General features: G+C 51.3%; 1 long non-coding RNA gene and 6 other non-coding genes across 7 annotated transcripts in view; all 7 read left to right on the top strand.

Annotated features, from left to right (window-relative positions):
* The first annotated feature begins 2,690 nt into the window (after positions 1-2,690).
* LOC140623773 (small nucleolar RNA SNORD115) lies at positions 2,691-2,771 on the top strand. The gene has a single exon (XR_012023310.1). It is a non-coding gene; the product is annotated as a small nucleolar RNA SNORD115 (small nucleolar RNA).
* A 1,114-nt stretch (positions 2,772-3,885) lies between these two features.
* LOC140610093 (uncharacterized) overlaps positions 3,886-17,080 on the top strand; it is a 45,653-nt gene continuing 32,458 nt past the window's right edge. The window contains exons 1-7 of the long non-coding RNA XR_012011884.1: positions 3,886-4,288; positions 4,659-4,703; positions 5,747-5,927; positions 6,286-7,033; positions 7,415-7,459; positions 9,599-9,643; positions 10,624-10,865. This is a non-coding gene — a long non-coding RNA (uncharacterized lncRNA). The remainder of the gene's footprint in view (positions 4,289-4,658; positions 4,704-5,746; positions 5,928-6,285; positions 7,034-7,414; positions 7,460-9,598; positions 9,644-10,623; positions 10,866-17,080) is intronic.
* On the top strand, positions 4,339-4,408 carry LOC140623778 (small nucleolar RNA SNORD115). Its single transcript, XR_012023313.1, has one exon. It is a non-coding gene; the product is annotated as a small nucleolar RNA SNORD115 (small nucleolar RNA).
* LOC140623792 (small nucleolar RNA SNORD115) lies at positions 5,978-6,054 on the top strand. The gene has a single exon (XR_012023319.1). It is a non-coding gene; the product is annotated as a small nucleolar RNA SNORD115 (small nucleolar RNA).
* LOC140623770 (small nucleolar RNA SNORD115) lies at positions 7,084-7,164 on the top strand. The gene has a single exon (XR_012023307.1). It is a non-coding gene; the product is annotated as a small nucleolar RNA SNORD115 (small nucleolar RNA).
* LOC140623771 (small nucleolar RNA SNORD115) lies at positions 9,273-9,353 on the top strand. Its single transcript, XR_012023308.1, has one exon. It is a non-coding gene; the product is annotated as a small nucleolar RNA SNORD115 (small nucleolar RNA).
* LOC140623786 (small nucleolar RNA SNORD115) lies at positions 10,916-10,995 on the top strand. Its single transcript, XR_012023317.1, has one exon. It is a non-coding gene; the product is annotated as a small nucleolar RNA SNORD115 (small nucleolar RNA).

Genomic DNA, 17,080 nt, shown 5'->3' with positions numbered 1-17,080 from the left:
ATACATTTTACCAAAAAAGGGCACTGGTGTCCATATCACTTGGGAAATTTATTGGGGAAAATGTATGTCTTAAAAAATGAAACAATCAGGAATACGAAAAAAAAAACTTTTTCAAAAGTACCTTTGTAGAAATAAATTGGGAAATTCTTCAAAATATTAAAGCAACTCCCTCATGACCTCATATTTTGTGGATCACATAAGTTCACCTGTACACTAGGATGATGGAGTATATTAATCAGAATTTAAATACTGTTAGCAGGACTTCAAAGGTTGATATGAACAAAAGAAACATGGCTTTTGAAAAATGGACTGAAAGTTCCAGGGCAGGGATTTGATCTTAAGGAAAGTATCTCTTAATGATGGGAGATATGGTTTCCTGAAAAATAAATCTATATTAAATTACATTGTCAGTTCACAAGTGTTCCAGAGATATATTAAATTGTTCTTCAAAGAAAACAAAATTGAAGCCAAAAATTAAAAAATCTAAAAAGTAAAATCATTAAAACAGCGGAGTTTATATAATGAATCAAAAGAGATAGGCCTATAGATGAGGGTAAATCTATAAACATAAAAGAAGACTATGGGCAAATTTAACATGTATTTAGGAAAGTAGGTATATATGGATTTATTGCTACATTCTAATAAAACATCCATTAGTTCACTTATTCTGGACACATTTGTGTATTAAATGGTTGATACACATATAAAGAAAATGCATTGGGAAAATGACACAGCTGTAAAGGTGTTTCTGAAAAAAAACCCTACTTCTCATTAAACAGATGGCTCTGGAGAAGGAAGAAATCCAAAATACTCAAGCATATATCAGCACTGCTAAGCTACCAGAAGAGGACCAAAATTGTGTGTACTGGGGCATCATGCCCTGTAGTAACCCTGGACCACTGATGGGTGGTGAATCAATCATACTCAGCTCATCATTGGGGTCCCACATTCCATGGTATATCATTTAAGGCAAGGGCACAGGATCTTCTGCACTCTGATGTTTCCCTCAGGTCTCCTGTGGTTGCAAGATGGTATCACATGTTGAATCCCAGCACCAAAAATTAAGAACAAGCAACTCTGGCACACAAAGACAACTGAAACTGCCTAGGATATTTGAAGAGCAAGCCTAACACTCTGAGAACAGGTCCTCAAATGAAGATCCCATGGAGAACTCCATATCACCTAATTCCAGACCAGGGAGGGAAGCAGCCCAATCAGGAACAACCTGGGCATCATGATATGCATTAAGAAACCATGGTAAGAAGATTCAAGGGGGAATTCCTTATGAATGGGACCTGCTTTGCATAGGACATTAGCAAAAAAAAAATGTTCACTCGAAGAGAAAGGATGACATAATCATGCTTGAAGAAATTCTATTGAGAATGAATGTACAGGACAATACCATATTGTATCCTTGCCAATATGACCTGGAGGGCATTGTAGATTTGGAATAAGAAAAATGATACCTCAGACTCCCCTCTGTAGCAGGGACATGTCTGAAGAACACCAAGTGAACAAGATAAACTCAATTATTCACCTTGGTAACCACCCATTGCTCAACCCAAGATTCCTATACAGATGCAGTTGAATAGCATAGATGGTACCCTTGAGGTTTGCAGTGGAACACGCTGGCCAGACTCTAAACTCTGCTACAAACACGTGAGGTGAGCAAATGTCTCTGGGCTAGGACACAGGCTGCAGCCAACTTCGGGGCCAAGGGGAGGCAAGCCTGAAGGTGACACGAGACCCAGCATCCAGGTGAAACACCTGCAACACCAGAAAATGTTGACAGTTCCAGGAAGGTCTGGCATCACCAAGGTGCAGGAATAGGTGGACCAATAGGTGGCCAGGACAGCCCAGAGGGAACCCAGTGTCCCAGGCAGGGCGGCTGTGCCAGACCAAGTGGAGCTATGGGCTTCTACTGCCCTTGGCTGCCAAGATGGCAAGGGCTGACCCTGGACCTGGTAGGAGGCACACAGGTGAGCCTTTGGGTCAATGGAGATGGTGCTGGGCCCCAACCATGGGTACTTAAACTGACGGGGCCACTCAGGGAGCCCTCCCTCCCAATCTCAGACAGGGATCACTAGCTTGGGCGGCAGGGTGGAGTTGCTAGAATTCAGCGTGCCCTGGGCCATCCCATGCTGCCCTGTGCCCTGGGTCCCAGAGTCCTCCAAAGCCCAAGGCCCACCCCGACCATCCTGCTATGACCAGAATGAGGGCTAATTCCAAGTCCATCCCCTCCCTGGCATAGCCCAAGACCCAACACAGGTCCAAATGGGAAGCCTTGGTGTTTGGACGGCTGCTGCAGGATGGTAGGCACATATGCTCAGCACCATTTGGGGGAACCCTTGAACTGAGGCTTGTTAAATTTGACATGGGGTCCAGGGTTGCACCCTATCAAAATACTTCTGGTCCCGAAGATGGGCCTGAAATTAACGTACAGAGCACTGAAATATGCTTGACCCACCACAGCTCTGCACCCTGGGATAGCTGCCACAAGGCTGACTTCTAGACGACTGGCATTCTCTCTGCCAAAGGACACCAAATATATTAACCCATCCTGCCAAGCCCTCCCAAGGCCACCTCAGCTTGGTCAAGGTGAACTGAAGTCTCCAGCCAACCAAGCCCTAGAAGCAAAACCAGTAAGCCACTTCAGGGTGAAAGGCCTACAACGTGGAGAGTGCTGTGCTGTGTCAATGATGAGAACTCATATTGTCTCGAAGAGAGATGATGACATAAAAATCATGCTCAATAGGCTTACACTGACACCCAATGGAGGGGACCAACCCCAGCAGAGGATATGGGGACTCCAAATGGTGCTGGAGGTGCTTCCACTCAGCCTGGGCTTTGAGGCCCCCAATCCTTTCAAATTGCCCATTGGACCTGGGGCCTGGACATGGGCTTCCGAGTGCCTGAGAAGGTTAGGGCTTTCGGGCCTGGGTGCTGACCCATTGCTCCTTCCACCACACCTCCCCTGGGGCCCTTGCTCAGCCTCTCTGGTCCCCTTGTGTCTTTCAGGAGGCCATGCTAGCCAGGGTCTCACCACCGCCACAACTAAGCTTGGTGAGTGGATGCCACAAGGCCGGTTGCAGGCCTAGGTGACCTGGAGGTCTTAGAGAGGAAAGCCTGAGGGGGACTTGGGTCCCTCTGTGCAGGCCCACCAATGCAGGGATGGATAGCGTTCCTGCCATTTGAAGGCCTGCCATCCCCCAAGGAGCAGGAAGGAGTGGACGCAAAGGTGGCCAGGGGAGCCCAGAGGGGCCCCAGTGTGGGTGGCTGGGGGGACACACCAGGCAACAAGAAGCAGGGGACTCCTGCTGCTCCCTGCAGATCAACAGGGGCACCACCTCAGTGGACTTGGGGTCCCCTCTCCTGTGAGAACCTGAAGCTTCTTGGCTGGTCCGTACTGCATCTAGCCAACTCTGCTTGGGGTGGAGCCCTGGGCTGGTAGCCACCAATGTCCCCTGGGGCCTACCGCCTCCCAAGGAGGTTGGGACTGGTTGATCAGGGGGAAACTGGTTCCCTCACCTGGCCTTGGAATTCCGGAAGGGAAGGGCAAGCTGGGGCCCTGGGATGGGCATCCGGGCATACATTCAGGCCATTGGGGATGGCCAGGGACCCAGGCCTGGGCCCTCTAGAGCTGGTGGCTATCCCGGGTGCTCTTGCTCCCAGTCCCAGACAGGGATCTCCTTGCTTGGGTGGAGGGAGGGGTTGCAGGAATTCAACCTTCCCTGGGGCCCTCCAATGATGCCCAAAGGACTGGCTCCTCACATCCTCGAGGGCCCCGAGTCTACTAAGGCCATATACCCCTGACCAGATTCTGGGCCAAGGCGAGGTCTGAGCCATCCTAGTATTGGCCCGCCAAGTTGCCCACCACCCGCAACCCAAGGGGTACCCAAGGGAAACCCTGGTGCTCAATCTGCTGCCTGGTGGTGGCCCAATTGTTCAGCCACCTTGGGGAGCCCTAGTCTGGCTATTGTGTCTCCCAGCACAGCTTCGGGGCCATATGCCCTCTGGGATCTCCTGTGTTTCCACCAGGTGGGCTGCCAGTTTCAATCCTGAACACCCAATGCCTCACTGAGTGCCTATGGCTCTGCTCCACAGGGGAGCTTAGCTGCCATCTGGATGGCCGTCTAGACGGAGGGCTTGCTCCTATCACCCCAGACTCCAAACCCAATTGATCATGCCACTGCACCCTTCTGCACACCACGTCAGCTGGGTCCAGTCTTAAGAAGAGTTCCAAGGGCTACAACACACAAGGCATGCCGCTTGGCAGCAAGCACCACTGGTAAGCTGCTTCAGGGATAGACGCCCACACACGTGCCCAGTGCTATGCTTGGGTCAATGATGAGAGCTCATAATGTCTTGAAGACAGATGATGATGCTCACTAGGATTACACTGAGGCTCAATGGAAGGGACTGCCCAGGGCTGCAAATACCGGGCGGGTCTTCATGTGACACTAGGGGTGCTTCCCCTCAGCCTGGGCCTTGAGGCCCCCAAACCTTCCAAACTGCCCATCAGGGTTGGGGCCTGTCCATGGGCTTCAGGGTGCTTGAGAGGGCTCAGGCCTTTGGGCTGGGTGCAGACACATCGCTTCTCCCACCATGCCTCCCCTGGGGCCCTTGCTCAGCCTCTCTGGTCCCCTTGTGTCTTTCAGGGGACTGCGCTGGCCAGGATCTCGCCACCACCTCAACAAGGCTTGGTGAGTGGATGCTGTGAAGTGGGTCACAGGCCACGGTGACGAGAGGGCCTTTGGGAGGCAAGCCTGAGGGCGACTTGGGTCCCTTGCATGCAGGCCCAGCCATGCATGGCCAGATAGTGTTACTGACCTTTGAAGGCCCACCATCCCCAGGGCGCAGGGAGGAATGGGCCCAAAGGTGGCCAGGGCAGGCCAGAGGGAACCCACGTTGGGCTGATGGGGGGCCAAGCCAGGCCACGGAGAGCAGGGGACTCCTGCTGCTCCTTGCTGATCACCAAGGGATGCCACCTTGTTGGAACTTGGGTCCCCCCTCCTGTGGTGGACTGATGAGACACATGGCTGGGCCGTGCAAGGTTGAGACACTGCTGCTTGGGGTGGTACCCTGGGCTGGGATCCACTGACCTCCCCTTGGACCTGATGCCACCCAGGAGGTTGGGACTGGTTGCCCAGGGCAGGAGCCTAGTTCCCTGACTTGGCCTTGGCAACTGGGAGGGCAAGGGCTAGCTGGGGCCCTGGGGTGGGCATCCTGGAGGGCTTTGGGTGGTGGGGATGGCCCAGGGCTCCAGCCCCTAGACACTGAAGCCCTGGCGACTGTCCCAGGTGCTCTGGCTCCCAGTCCCAGACAGGACACACCCTGCTTGGGCAGAGGGTGCAGTTGCAAGAACTTGACATGCCCTGGGGCCCTCCTATGAGACCCAAAGTCTTGGGTCCCCAAATCCTTGAGGGCCCTGAACCTACTAAGGCCATACTGCCCTGAACAGATTGCCGGCCAAGGCCAGGGCCCAGCAATCCTAGTCTTGCCCATGAAGTTGCTGGCCACCCACAACCCAAGGGGTACCCAAGGGAAACCCTGGTGCAGACCTGCTGCCTGGTGTTGCGCCTCATTGCTCAGAACCCCTGGGGGGCCCGCATCTGCTATTCATGTATCCCAGCACAGCTTCAGGGCCACGTGCCCTCATGGGCCATCCTCTGTTTCCAACAGGTGGGCTTCCCACCTTACATCCTGAAACTAACCCTCAATGAGCTCGCACATCTCTGCTCCACAGGGAAGATTAGCAGCCACCCGGAAGGTCAACTACATAGAGGGCTTGCTCCGATCTGGACTGAATATGAATGCAGTCGATCATGCCGCTGCACTGTTCTTCACACCACGACAGCTGGGTCCAGTCTTGACAGGAGGCCAAAGGCTCCACCCACAAGGCACATGGCTTGTCAGCAACAACACAGGTAAGCTGCTTCAGGGGTAGATGCACACACACATGACCAGTAATGTACTTTGGCCAATGATGAGTACTTATATTGTCTCTAAGACATGATGACATAAAAACCAACTCAAAAAAATATGCTAAGGCCCAATGGAGGGGACCATCCCAGGCTGAAGATATGGAGGCTAGAAGGGAGCTGGGGGTGCTTCTCCTGGAGTTGCAGGCCACAGGTCCTGCCAAATTGCAAGGAGGGCTGGGGCCTGGCCATGGGGCTCCAGTTGCCTGAGTGGGGTGAGGCCTTCGATCCTGGCTGCAGAGCATCCGTCCTATCATGACAGGGAACCATTACTCAAACTTTATGGTCCCCTTGTGTCTTTCAGAGCACCAGTGTGTCCAGGCCACATCCACCAACAAGCCCGATGCCCTCTGCAAGTCCGGTTGACACAGGGCAAGAGCCATGAGCACCCAAGCTCTGGCAGCCTTCCCGGGAGCTCTCGCTCTCTGGGCACACAGGGATCTCCCTGCTTGGGCGGACGGTGGGTCTGCCGGGACTCGACGTGCCATGGGGCCCTCCCATGACGCCCAAAGGTCTGCCTCCCCGAGCCCTCAAGGGCTCCGCATCTACTAAGGCCATACTGCCCTGACCAGAATGCCGGCCAAGGCCAGGTACCAGCCATCCTGGTCTCAGCCCGCCAAGTTGCCCACAGCCCGACCACCCAAGGGGTACCCAAGGGAAACCCTGGTGCCCAACCTGTGCCAGGCTGTGGGTCCCGTGGCTCAACCCCCTTGGGGGAGCCTTCGTGTGGCTGTTCGTGTATACCAGCACAGGCTCGGGGCCACGTGAACACTTGGGCCCTCCTCTGCTTCCACCAGGTGGGCTGCCCCCCGCAATCCTGAACCTCGAAATCCTCGTTGAGCCTCCTCCTCTCTCAGGGAAGTCCACAGGGAAGCTTAGCGGCCACTCAGATGGGCGTCTAGACGGAGGGCTTGCTCCTATCCCAAAGAGGCTGGACCCGGTCGATCGTGCCGCCGCACCCTTCTGAACACTACGTCAGCTGCGTCCACTCTTGAGAGGAGGATCAAAGGCTCCAGCCCAGAAGGCACGAAACTCATCAGCAAGCACTGCCAGTAAGCCGTTTCAGGGGCAGACGCCCACACACGTGGCAAGGGCTGTGCTTGGGTCAGTGATGAGAATTCATATTGTCTCGAAGAGAGATGAGGACTTAAAAATCATGCTCAATAAGATTACGCTGAGGCCCAGTGGAGTGGAGTGGACCGTCCCGGGCAGAGGATCCGGGTGCTCCGGTTGTGCTGGGGGTACTTCCCCTCAGCCTGCAGTTTCAGGCCCCGGATCCTGCCAAATTGCCTTTTGCGGCTAGCATCTGGACGTGGGCCTCTGTCGGCCCGAGAGAGCTTAGTCGTTCAGGCCTGGGACCGACCCACCACTCCTCCCACCACACCTACCCTGGGACCCTTGCTCAACCTCTCCGGTGCCCTTGTGTCTTTCAGGGGGCCGTGCTGTCCGGGCCCTCGGCCCCGCCTCAACTAAGTTTGGTGAGTTGATGCCACGAGGCGATTCAAAGTCCAGGGGACCAAGGGGCCTTCGGGAGGCAAGCCTGAGGGTGATTTGGGTCCCTGTGTGAAGGCCAGGCCCACCCGTGCAGGGATACATAGTGTCGCTGCCTTTGAAGGGCCACCATCCCCTGGGTGCAGGAAGAATGGGCCCAAATGTAGCCAGGGAAGCCCAGAGGGACCCAGCGTGTGCGGCTGGGGTGGGGGATGGGGGACAAAACCAGGCTGCGGGAGGAGGTGGACTCCTGTTGCCCCCTGTTAATCACTATGGGGTGCCCCTCGGTGGACTTGGGGTCCCCTCTCCTGTGGATACCTGGAGCCCCTCAACCGGGACGTGCAGCGTCTAGCCACCGCTGCTTGCGGTGGTGCCCTCGGCTGGCATCCCCCGGACATCCCCTGGGGCCTGCCCCCTGCCAAGGAGGTTGGCAATGGCTGCCCAGGTCCGGGGTCTGATTCCCTCACATGGCCTTGGCATTGTGGAAGGCAAGGGCTCGCCAGGGCCCTGCACTGGGCATCCGGACGTGCCTTTGGGCCACTGGGGATGGTGCAGTGCCCCAGTCCTGGGCCCTAAATCTCTGGAGGCCATCCCGGGCACTCTCGTTCCCAGTCCCACTCATGGCTCTCCGTGCTGGGCCGAGGGCCTGGTTGCAGAAAGTCAGACCACCCTGGGGCCCTCCCTTGATGCCCAAAGCCCTGGCTCCCCAGTCCTGAGGCCCTCGAGTCTACTAAGGCCATACTGTCCTGACCAGATGCCCAGCTGTGGCCGGTCCCCAACATCCTAGACTTAGTCCGCCAGGCTGCCCGCCACCCACCGCCCACAACCCCAGGGGTTCCCAAGGGCAACCTTGGTGCCTGACCTGCTTCCTGGCGTTGGGCTCCTTTGCTCATGCCCCTTGGTGTAGCCCTCGTCTGGCTCTTTGTGTACCACGGCACAGCTTCGGGGCCACTTGCCCTATTGGGTCTTCTGTGCTTCCACCAGGTAGGACTCTCGCCTCAATCCTGAAACCCCAAACCCTCGTTGAGCCCCCACGGCTCTGTTCCACAGGAAAGCATAGCAGCCACCCAGATGGGCGTCTAGACGGGGGGCTTGCTCCTAACCTCTGGAGGCCATCCCGGGCGCTCTCACTCCCAGTTCCACTCATGGCTCTCCATGCTGGGCGGAGGGCCTGGTTGCAGAAGTCAGACCGCCCTGGGGCCCTCCCTTGATGCCCAAATCCCTGGCTCCCCAGTCCTGCCGGCCTTTAATCTACTAAAGCCATTCCGCCCTGACTAGAATTTTGACAAAGTCCTGGTGCCAGCCATCTTAGTCTTTGCCTGCCATGTTGCCCACTACCCACCACCTGAAGGGACCCAAGGGAAACCCTGGTGCCCGACTGGATGTTGGGGTGTGGGCCCCATGTTTTAGTCCCCTTTTTGTAGCTTTCCTCTAGCTCTTTGTGTATCCCAGCACATCTTTGGGGCCACTTGTACTCTTAGGCCCTCCTCTGCTTCCACCAGGCAGGCCATCCACCTCAATCCTGAACCCCCAAACCCTCGTTTATCCCCTATGGGTCTGCTCCAGTTGAAAGCTTAGGTCCCCCCAGGATGGGTGTCTAGACGGAGGGCTTCTCGTATACCCACAGACTCTGAACCCAGTTGATCGTGCTGCTGCACCCTTCTGCCCACCAAATCTCTTGGCTCCTGTCTTGAGAGGAGGATCAAAGGCTCCAGCACGAAGGCATGTAGCTCATCAGCAAGCACCGCCAGTAAGCCGTTTCAGGGGCAGACGCCCACACACCTGGCAAGGGCTGTGCTTGGGTCAATGATGAGAATTCATATTGTCTCAAAGAGAGATGATGACATAAAAATCATGCTCAATAGTATTATGCTGAGGTCCAATGGAGGAGACTGTCCTGGGTGGAGGAATCGGGTGCTCCAGTTGTGCTGGGGGTGCTTCCCCTCAGCCTGGAGTTTCAGGCTACGGGTCCTGCCTAATTGCCCTTTTTGGCTAGGGTCTGGACATGGGTCTCTGTCTGCCCTAAAGAACTTAGTCCTTTGGGCCTGAGGGCCAACCCTTGCTCCTCCCACCACACCTGCCCTGAGACCCTTACTAAGCTTCTCTGGTGTCCTTGTGTTTTTCAGGGGGCTGCGCTGTCCAGGCTCTCACCCCCTCCTCAACTAAGTTTGGTGAGTTGATGCCACGAGGCGAGTCGAAGTCCAGGGGACCAAGGGGCCTTCGGGAGGCAAGCCTGAGGGTGATTTGGGTCCCTGTGTGCAGGCCCACCTGTGCAGGGACACATAACATTGCTGCCTTTGAAGGCCTCCCATCCCTAAGGTGCAGGGAAGAATGGGCCCAAATGTAGCCAGGGTAGCCCAGTGGGACCCCAGTGTGCACAGCTGGGGGGCAACTGCAGGCCACGGGAGCCAGCGGACTCCTGCTGCTCCCTGCTTATCACTATGGGGCTCTGCTTCGGTGGACTTGGGGTCCCCTCTCCTTTGGGGCCCTGGAGCCATCATCTGGGCCTTGCTGCATCTAGCCACTGCTGTTTTGGGTGTTTTCCTGGCCTGTGAGGGCACTGACCTCCCCTTGGACCTGCCGCCTCCCAAGGAGGTTTGAACTGGCTGCCCAGGGTGGCAGCTTGGTTCCTTCAACTGGCCTTGGATCTGGAAAGGCAAGGGCTAGCTGGGGCCATGGGGTGGGTATCCAAGCATGCCTTTGGGCCATTAGGGATGGTGCAGGGCCCCAGCCCTGGGCCCTCAATTGCTTGCAGGCATCCCGGGCACCCTTCCTCCCATTTCCGGACAGGGCTCTCCCTTCTTGGGCAGAAGGTGGGGTTACAAGAACTCCGCATGCCCTGTGGCCTCCCAAGATGCCCAAAGGCCTGGCTCACCATGTCCTCGAGTGCCCCAAGGTTACTGCAGCCATATGATCCTAAACAGATTGCTGACCAAGACCAGGTCCCAGCCATCCTACTCTTGGTCTGCCGTGTTGCCTACCACCACAATCTGAGGGTTACCAAGAGAAACCCTGGTGCCCAACCTGCTGCCGGTCAGTGGGTCCCATTCCTCAGCCCCCTCAGGGAAGCCCTCAATGGACTATTCGTGTATCCCAGCACAGATTTGGGGCCACATGCCCTATTGGGCCCTTTTTTGCTTCCACCATGCAGGCCATTCACCTCATCTTGAACCCCAAAACCCTCATTGAGCCCCCACGGGTCTGCTCCAGTTGGAAACTTAGCTGCCCCCGGGATGGGCTTCTTGATGGAGGGCCTCGTAGCCCCACAGACCCTGAACCCAGTGGATCATGCCACTGCACCCTTCTACACACTACATCAGCTGGGTCCAGTCTTGAGAAGAGGCCCAAATGCTCCAGTCCACAAGGCATGCAGCTCAGCATGAAGCACCACCGGTAAGCCTTTTCAGGGGCAGAGGCCCACACACATGACCAGTACTGTGCTTGTGTCAGTGATGAGAACTCATATTGTCTCAAAGAGAGATGATGACATGAAGATCATGCTCAATAGGATTAAGCTTTGGACCAATGGAAGATATTGTTCCATGCTTAGTATTCTGGACCTACAGTTGGTACTGGGTATGCTTCCCCTCCGCCTGGGCCTTGAGGTTACCAATCTTTCCAAACTGCCCTTTATGGCAAGGTCGTGGCTTTGGGCCTCTAGGTGCCTGAGCTGGCTCAGGCCTTTGGGTTGGTCCCAACCCATTGCTTTTCAGTCATGCCTCCCCCTGGCTTCTTGCTCTGCCTCTCTGGTTCCTTTGTGTCTTATTGTACCATGCCTCCTGGGGTCTCGCTTCTACTTCAATCATATAGGTTTGTATGCCATATTTATAGTCTACAGGCTGCAACCAACCTCGATTTTCAGAATCTTTTCTTGTGAGACTCGTGCCCAGATGTATAGCTTGGACTGCTGCAATACCTGAAATGGTTTAGTGCCTTAGGAAGATCTCCCCCTCCCTAGAGCACTGGAACATGCTGGCCAAATGTGGCCAGGGCAGCCCAGAGTCACTTGCATGTGCCATATAGGGAGGTACCATGCCAGGCCATTTGGCTTTGTGTGCTTCAGCTGCTCCCTGTTGAGAATGATGGTGGACCTCCTGGGTCAACGTTAGATCTCCTTGGCCAGTTTCAGCCAAGTCCCTGTTCTGTGCCATGCTGATGGAGCTACTTCTACCTTGGAGGGTGCCGTGGGCACAGATAACACGAACTTCCCCTTACAGCTAGCCAGCTCTGAAGTATGTTCAGAGCGGCCTGCACCATCAAGGGACCTGGCCTTGGCTGCTGGAATGGTAACACCAACCCAGGGCCCATGAAGGCACCCCCGGGCATGCCTTCAGGCCATCGGGGATGGTGTTGGACAGTAGTCCTGGACATCAACTCCAGCGGCTGTTAGGGGAGCCCTCACTCCCAATCCTGAATAGGGCTCTGTCTGCTTGGGAAGCATGTTGTGGTTGCATGAACTTTAGTTTTCATTCAGCTCTCCTGTGGTGCTGGGTGGCCTGGATTCCCAAGTCTTCTAGGGCTGTGGGCCCACCCTGGGCATCTTGTCCTGACCAGATTTTGGGATAAGGCCAGGTCCCACCCCTGCCTGTCGTGGCCCACCAAGCATTACCCTGCCCTCTGACCCAAGGCGAGCCCCCAAGTGAAGCCCCTGTGCCAGGGTGTTGCTGCTGGGCAGTGGTCCCAGATGCTCGGCCCCCATTGGTGGAGCAGTCATCCTGATTTTTGGGTATCCTGACATGGGCTCCATGCCTCAATCCCCCATGGCCTCCCTTAGGTCCCCCAAGGTAGGCCACCGGTCTCAAGCCTGGAAACCTTTGCCCTGCATTGTGTTCCCACATCTCAGGGCCCCTAGTGCATTTGCCATGCTGTTGGGGTTCTTGGACATCTGGCCTAACTCCCTCCCCACAGATCCTGAACCCACATGACCATCCTGCCCTGCCCCACTCTTCACATCACATCAACTTTTTCCTGGCCCTTCCTATCACTGCTTGCCAAGTGGTTCACCATCTATGCCAATGTTTGTCCATATAGGTAAGCAGGAGTTCCAGGCCTCCTGCTGGACACTATACACCAATTCTGTTCTTGCTTTTGGCCCAGATGTCAAATATTCCCTGTACATTTGACAATGTCTGGAATATCTGGAGAAGTCTACTCCACCCCTGGTCTTTTGGCCTCTTTCTCCTCAATCTAAATGCCCAACTATAGAATGCTGTGCTTGAGTAATTATGTTTCTTTCAGTTTTCATTGTTTCATCGTGTTATGTGTCGTGGAACTGACGTGTGCCAAAGACAACCATAGGAGTCACTGAAGGGAATTGAATTGTGCGGGGCTTCCCAGTTGGAACTTCCCAGCTGAGCACTTTAGCCAGTGTTCTGAAACATGAACTTGGCATTTCTTGTGTGCTTCACATTTTCTTAGGTCAACACTGTTTTTTCAGGCAAATCCAGTTGTAATCTCTGAGTGAAACAGATAATTGTCAAATCATTCTGAATAAGCAGGAAATCATAGTAAATACTGACTTATCCTTCTCCACAGCATTGAAGAGAAAGGATGCCATATGGAGAAAATTAAATTGTGTGAATATGATGGTTTTGGTAGAAATTTATCACTGATATATGACTGGTTTGGAGCTCTTGTAGAAAAGACAAATATAATGGAGTACACTTGGAAACACATAGGGAGACAGATCTCTCAATACATTGCCTAGAAAAAGCATAAAGACTAATTTTTGTAACCAGATGGTTTTGAGAACTGTAGTTTTATAGTCAGCAGGCATTTTTTGTGATAGAAATTTGAAGGCATTGCCATTCTCTTGGCAAAAATGTAAGCAAAATCTCTGGCCCAATGGTGGGATCTGAGTATCATGTGGGTCACAGTAGTGAGAGATGATTTACTCCTCTCTGACCATACTTCTGATAGGTCACTTTCATAGAATGGCCTTTCAGTGGACAAAGGATCCAGTGATTTCCATTTTTCTGCTGTGCAAGTGCATCTATGCAGAGTCACCTGCCAAGTGCAGCTCATCCCCATTACTGGCTGCATAGTTGCTTCTTCCTCATTCTAGTGCCCTGTGCTCTGACAAGACTGCCCTTCTTGGTTAAAACTCCCTTAGTTTTAGCACACTGAATCCCTCTTCCAGAAGACCAGGACAGGCTTCTGCCCATACCATGTACCTAAAGTCTGGATTCTTTTTTAAAGATTGATTGATTGATTGATTGATTTACTTATTTACTTATTTATTCATTCATTCATGAGACAGAGAGAGGGAGAGGCAGAGACATAGGCAGAGGGAGAAGAAGGCTCCATGCAGGAAGCCCGATGTAAGACTCAATCCCAGGACTCCAGGATCATGCCCTGAGCCAAAGGCAAATGCTCAACCACTGAGCCACCCAAGTGTCCCTAAAGTCTGGATTCTCAAGTGATAGCTGGATTGGTTTAGATAGCATATGGACAATACTGTGTTGCTCCAAGAAAGTAAGTAAACTACATGGAGTCATACAGTATGAAAACAGACACTGAAAAATAGCTGAGACACTCACGGAGGAGATAATTCACCCTTAGGGTGCCTCCCTGAGGACAGCAAGCACTAAAACCCCTTTCCAGGGCAAGAGCATCTGGCTGGCACTGTTTCTCTTCCACCACCCCTCAGAACAAACACATAACCACCTTCCATAAATAGCACAATGCCAACAGTTACTGCCTAACCTGCTTAAACCAGGTCACACAGTTCTTCACATTTCCAATACTGCCCTTATTGTTCAAATTTGCCCCATTCCAAGTGTGGTGGACACCTTCCTTAGAAGATGAACATAAACCCCTAGTCACACCACAACATCTGACCATAGAGTTCTACAAAGTTTCATTGCTAGTGGAAGTAGTATCAGACATCATTTAACATGGAGACTAGAGCACACCTAGTCAAATCACTACCAAGTTCCAAACACTACCCAGTCCAGGCAAGAAGATCATCTGCAGGCAACTGGCCTACAGGATAGACCAGCCAAAACACAACAGCAGAGTGCATACAGCACACATCAGAGACATTTCCTGAAGTGCCAGGCCCTGAGCATTATATGATCTCTTCTTAACAAAGCCATTACCTCCAGAAGCAGAAAACATAACAGGTTTTCTAACTCAGAGAAGACAGAGACTTACACATAATGTCAGGACAGAGTAACTCATCCCCAAAGAAAGAACAAGATAAGGCCTCAGCCAGAGATCTAATCAAAACAGATATAAGTAATACTCCTTATGAAGAATTGAAAGCAATAATCATGAGGACACTCACTAGGTTTGAGAAAAGCATGAAAGAAATCAGGGAGACCATTACCACAGAAATAAAAGAGTTTTTAAAAAGTCAGAAATTAAAAATGCAATAACCGAGATTCAAAACTGACCGAATGTAATGACCATTAGAATGGAAGTAGCAAAAAAAAAAGAATGGAAGTAGCAGAGGACAAATAAGTTTTATAGAAGACAAAATAATGGGAAAAAATGAAGCTGAAAAAAGAGAAAGAAGAATTATAGAACACAAGAATAGACTTATGTACTCAAGGACTTCATAAAATGTAATGACATTTATATTATAGGTATCTAGAATAAGAACAGAGAAAAATGGGGGCAGCTAATTTATTTGAAGAAATACTAGTTGGAAATTTCCCCAATGTGGGGAAGAAACAGATATCTAAATCCAGGAGGAACAGAAACCTCCCATTAAAATCAACAAAAGCAGGCTAACACCAAGACCCATCATATTTAAACTTCCAAATTGTAGTGATAAAGAAAAAATCGTAAAGCAGCAAGACAAAAGAAGTACCTAACTTACAAAGGAAGACCCATAAAGCTAGCTACAAACTTCTCCACAGAAACTTGACAAGCCAGAAAAAAAGGCAGGATATATACAACATGCTAAATGGGAAAAATCTGGGGATCCCTGGGTGGCTCAGTGGTTTAGCACCTGCCTTCAGCCCAGGGCATGATGCTGGAGTCCCAGGATCGAGTCCCACATTGGGCTCTTTGCATGAAGCCTGCTTCTCCCTCTGCCTGTGTCTCTGCCTCTCTCTCTCTCCCTGTGTGTGACTATCATAAATAATAAATAAATAAATAATCTTTTTAAAAATGAGAAAAATCTACTGCAAAGAATTCACCGAACCTATAATTCAGAATAGGAGAGATGAAGAGTTTCCCAGACAAACAAAAACTAAAGAAGTTCATGATCATTAACTCAGCCCTTCAAAAAATATTATAGGGGACTCTGGGTGGAAAGGAGATACCAAAAGTGACAATAACTATAAAGGAACAGAGAGAATCTCCAGGAACTATGATAAAACAAGTAATAAAGTGGCATTAAATACATATCTGACAATAATTACTCTGGGTGTAAATGGACTAAATACCACAATCAAAAGACTAGGGTGTCTGGGAAACAAACTAGGGGTGGTGGAAGGGGAGGTGGGCGGGGAGTGGGGGTGACTGGGTGACAGGCACTGAGGTGGGTACTTGACAGGATGAGCACTGGGTGTTATCCTATATGTTGGCAAATTGAACACCAATAAAAAATAAATTTATAAAAATAAAGTCACAAAAAAAGACTAGGGTGTCAAAATGGATAAAAATCCAAGACCCATCTATATGCTGCCTACAAAAAACTCATTTTAGACCTAAAAACATCTCCAGACTGAAAGTAAAGAGGTGGAAAAACATTTACCATGCAATAACACATCAAAAGAAAGACAGAATAGTAATACTTATGTTCAATAGAGTAGATTTTAATCCAAAGACTCTAACAAGAGGTGAAGAAAGGTACTATATCATAATAAAGTGATCTATTCAACAAGAAGATCTAACATTTGCAAATATTTATGCTCCCAAACTGGAGGACCCAAATATATAAAACAATTAATAACGGAATGCCTGGATGGCTCAACGGTTGGGCTCTGCCTTCTGCTTGGGGTGTGATCCTGGGGTCCCATGTCAGTCTCCCTGGGGGGAACCTGCTTCTCCCTCTCCCTTTGCCTGTGTCTCTGCCTCTCTCTCTGTGTCTCTCATGGATAAATAAATAAATAAATAAATAAATAAATAAATAAATAAAATCCTTAAAAAAATAAAACAATAACAAGTTTAACAGAACTCACTGATAATAATACAATAATAGTAGGGCACCTAAACACCACACTTACATCAATGAACAGATATCTGTGAAGAAAATCAATAAGGAAACAATGGTTTTGAATGTCTACCAAATAGACTTACCATATATATTCAGAACATTTCACTCTAAAGCAGCAGAATACAGATTCTTTTTGAGTGAACATGGAACATTCTCCAGAATAGATCACATACTAGTTCACAAATCAGATCTCAGCAGAACAAAATGACTGCGATCATACCATACATATTTTCTTTTTAAAAAAGATTTATCTATTAATGAGAGACACAGACAGAGAGAGAGGCAGAGACATAGCAGAGGGAGAAGCAGGTTCCCCACAAGGAGCCTAATGGAGGGCTTGATCCCAGACCCCAGGATCGTGTCCTGAGCTGAAGGCAAACATTCAACCGCTGAACCACCCAGGTATCCCCTGTACATATTTTCATGTTTCATATGTTTC

The sequence above is a fragment of the Canis lupus genome, chromosome 2, assembly GCF_048164855.1.
Source record: "Canis lupus baileyi chromosome 2, mCanLup2.hap1, whole genome shotgun sequence".
NCBI classification, from domain to species: Eukaryota; Metazoa; Chordata; class Mammalia; order Carnivora; family Canidae; genus Canis; species Canis lupus.
Note: the sequence above shows the minus strand (reverse complement) of the source record. Positions and strands in the feature narration are given on the sequence as shown.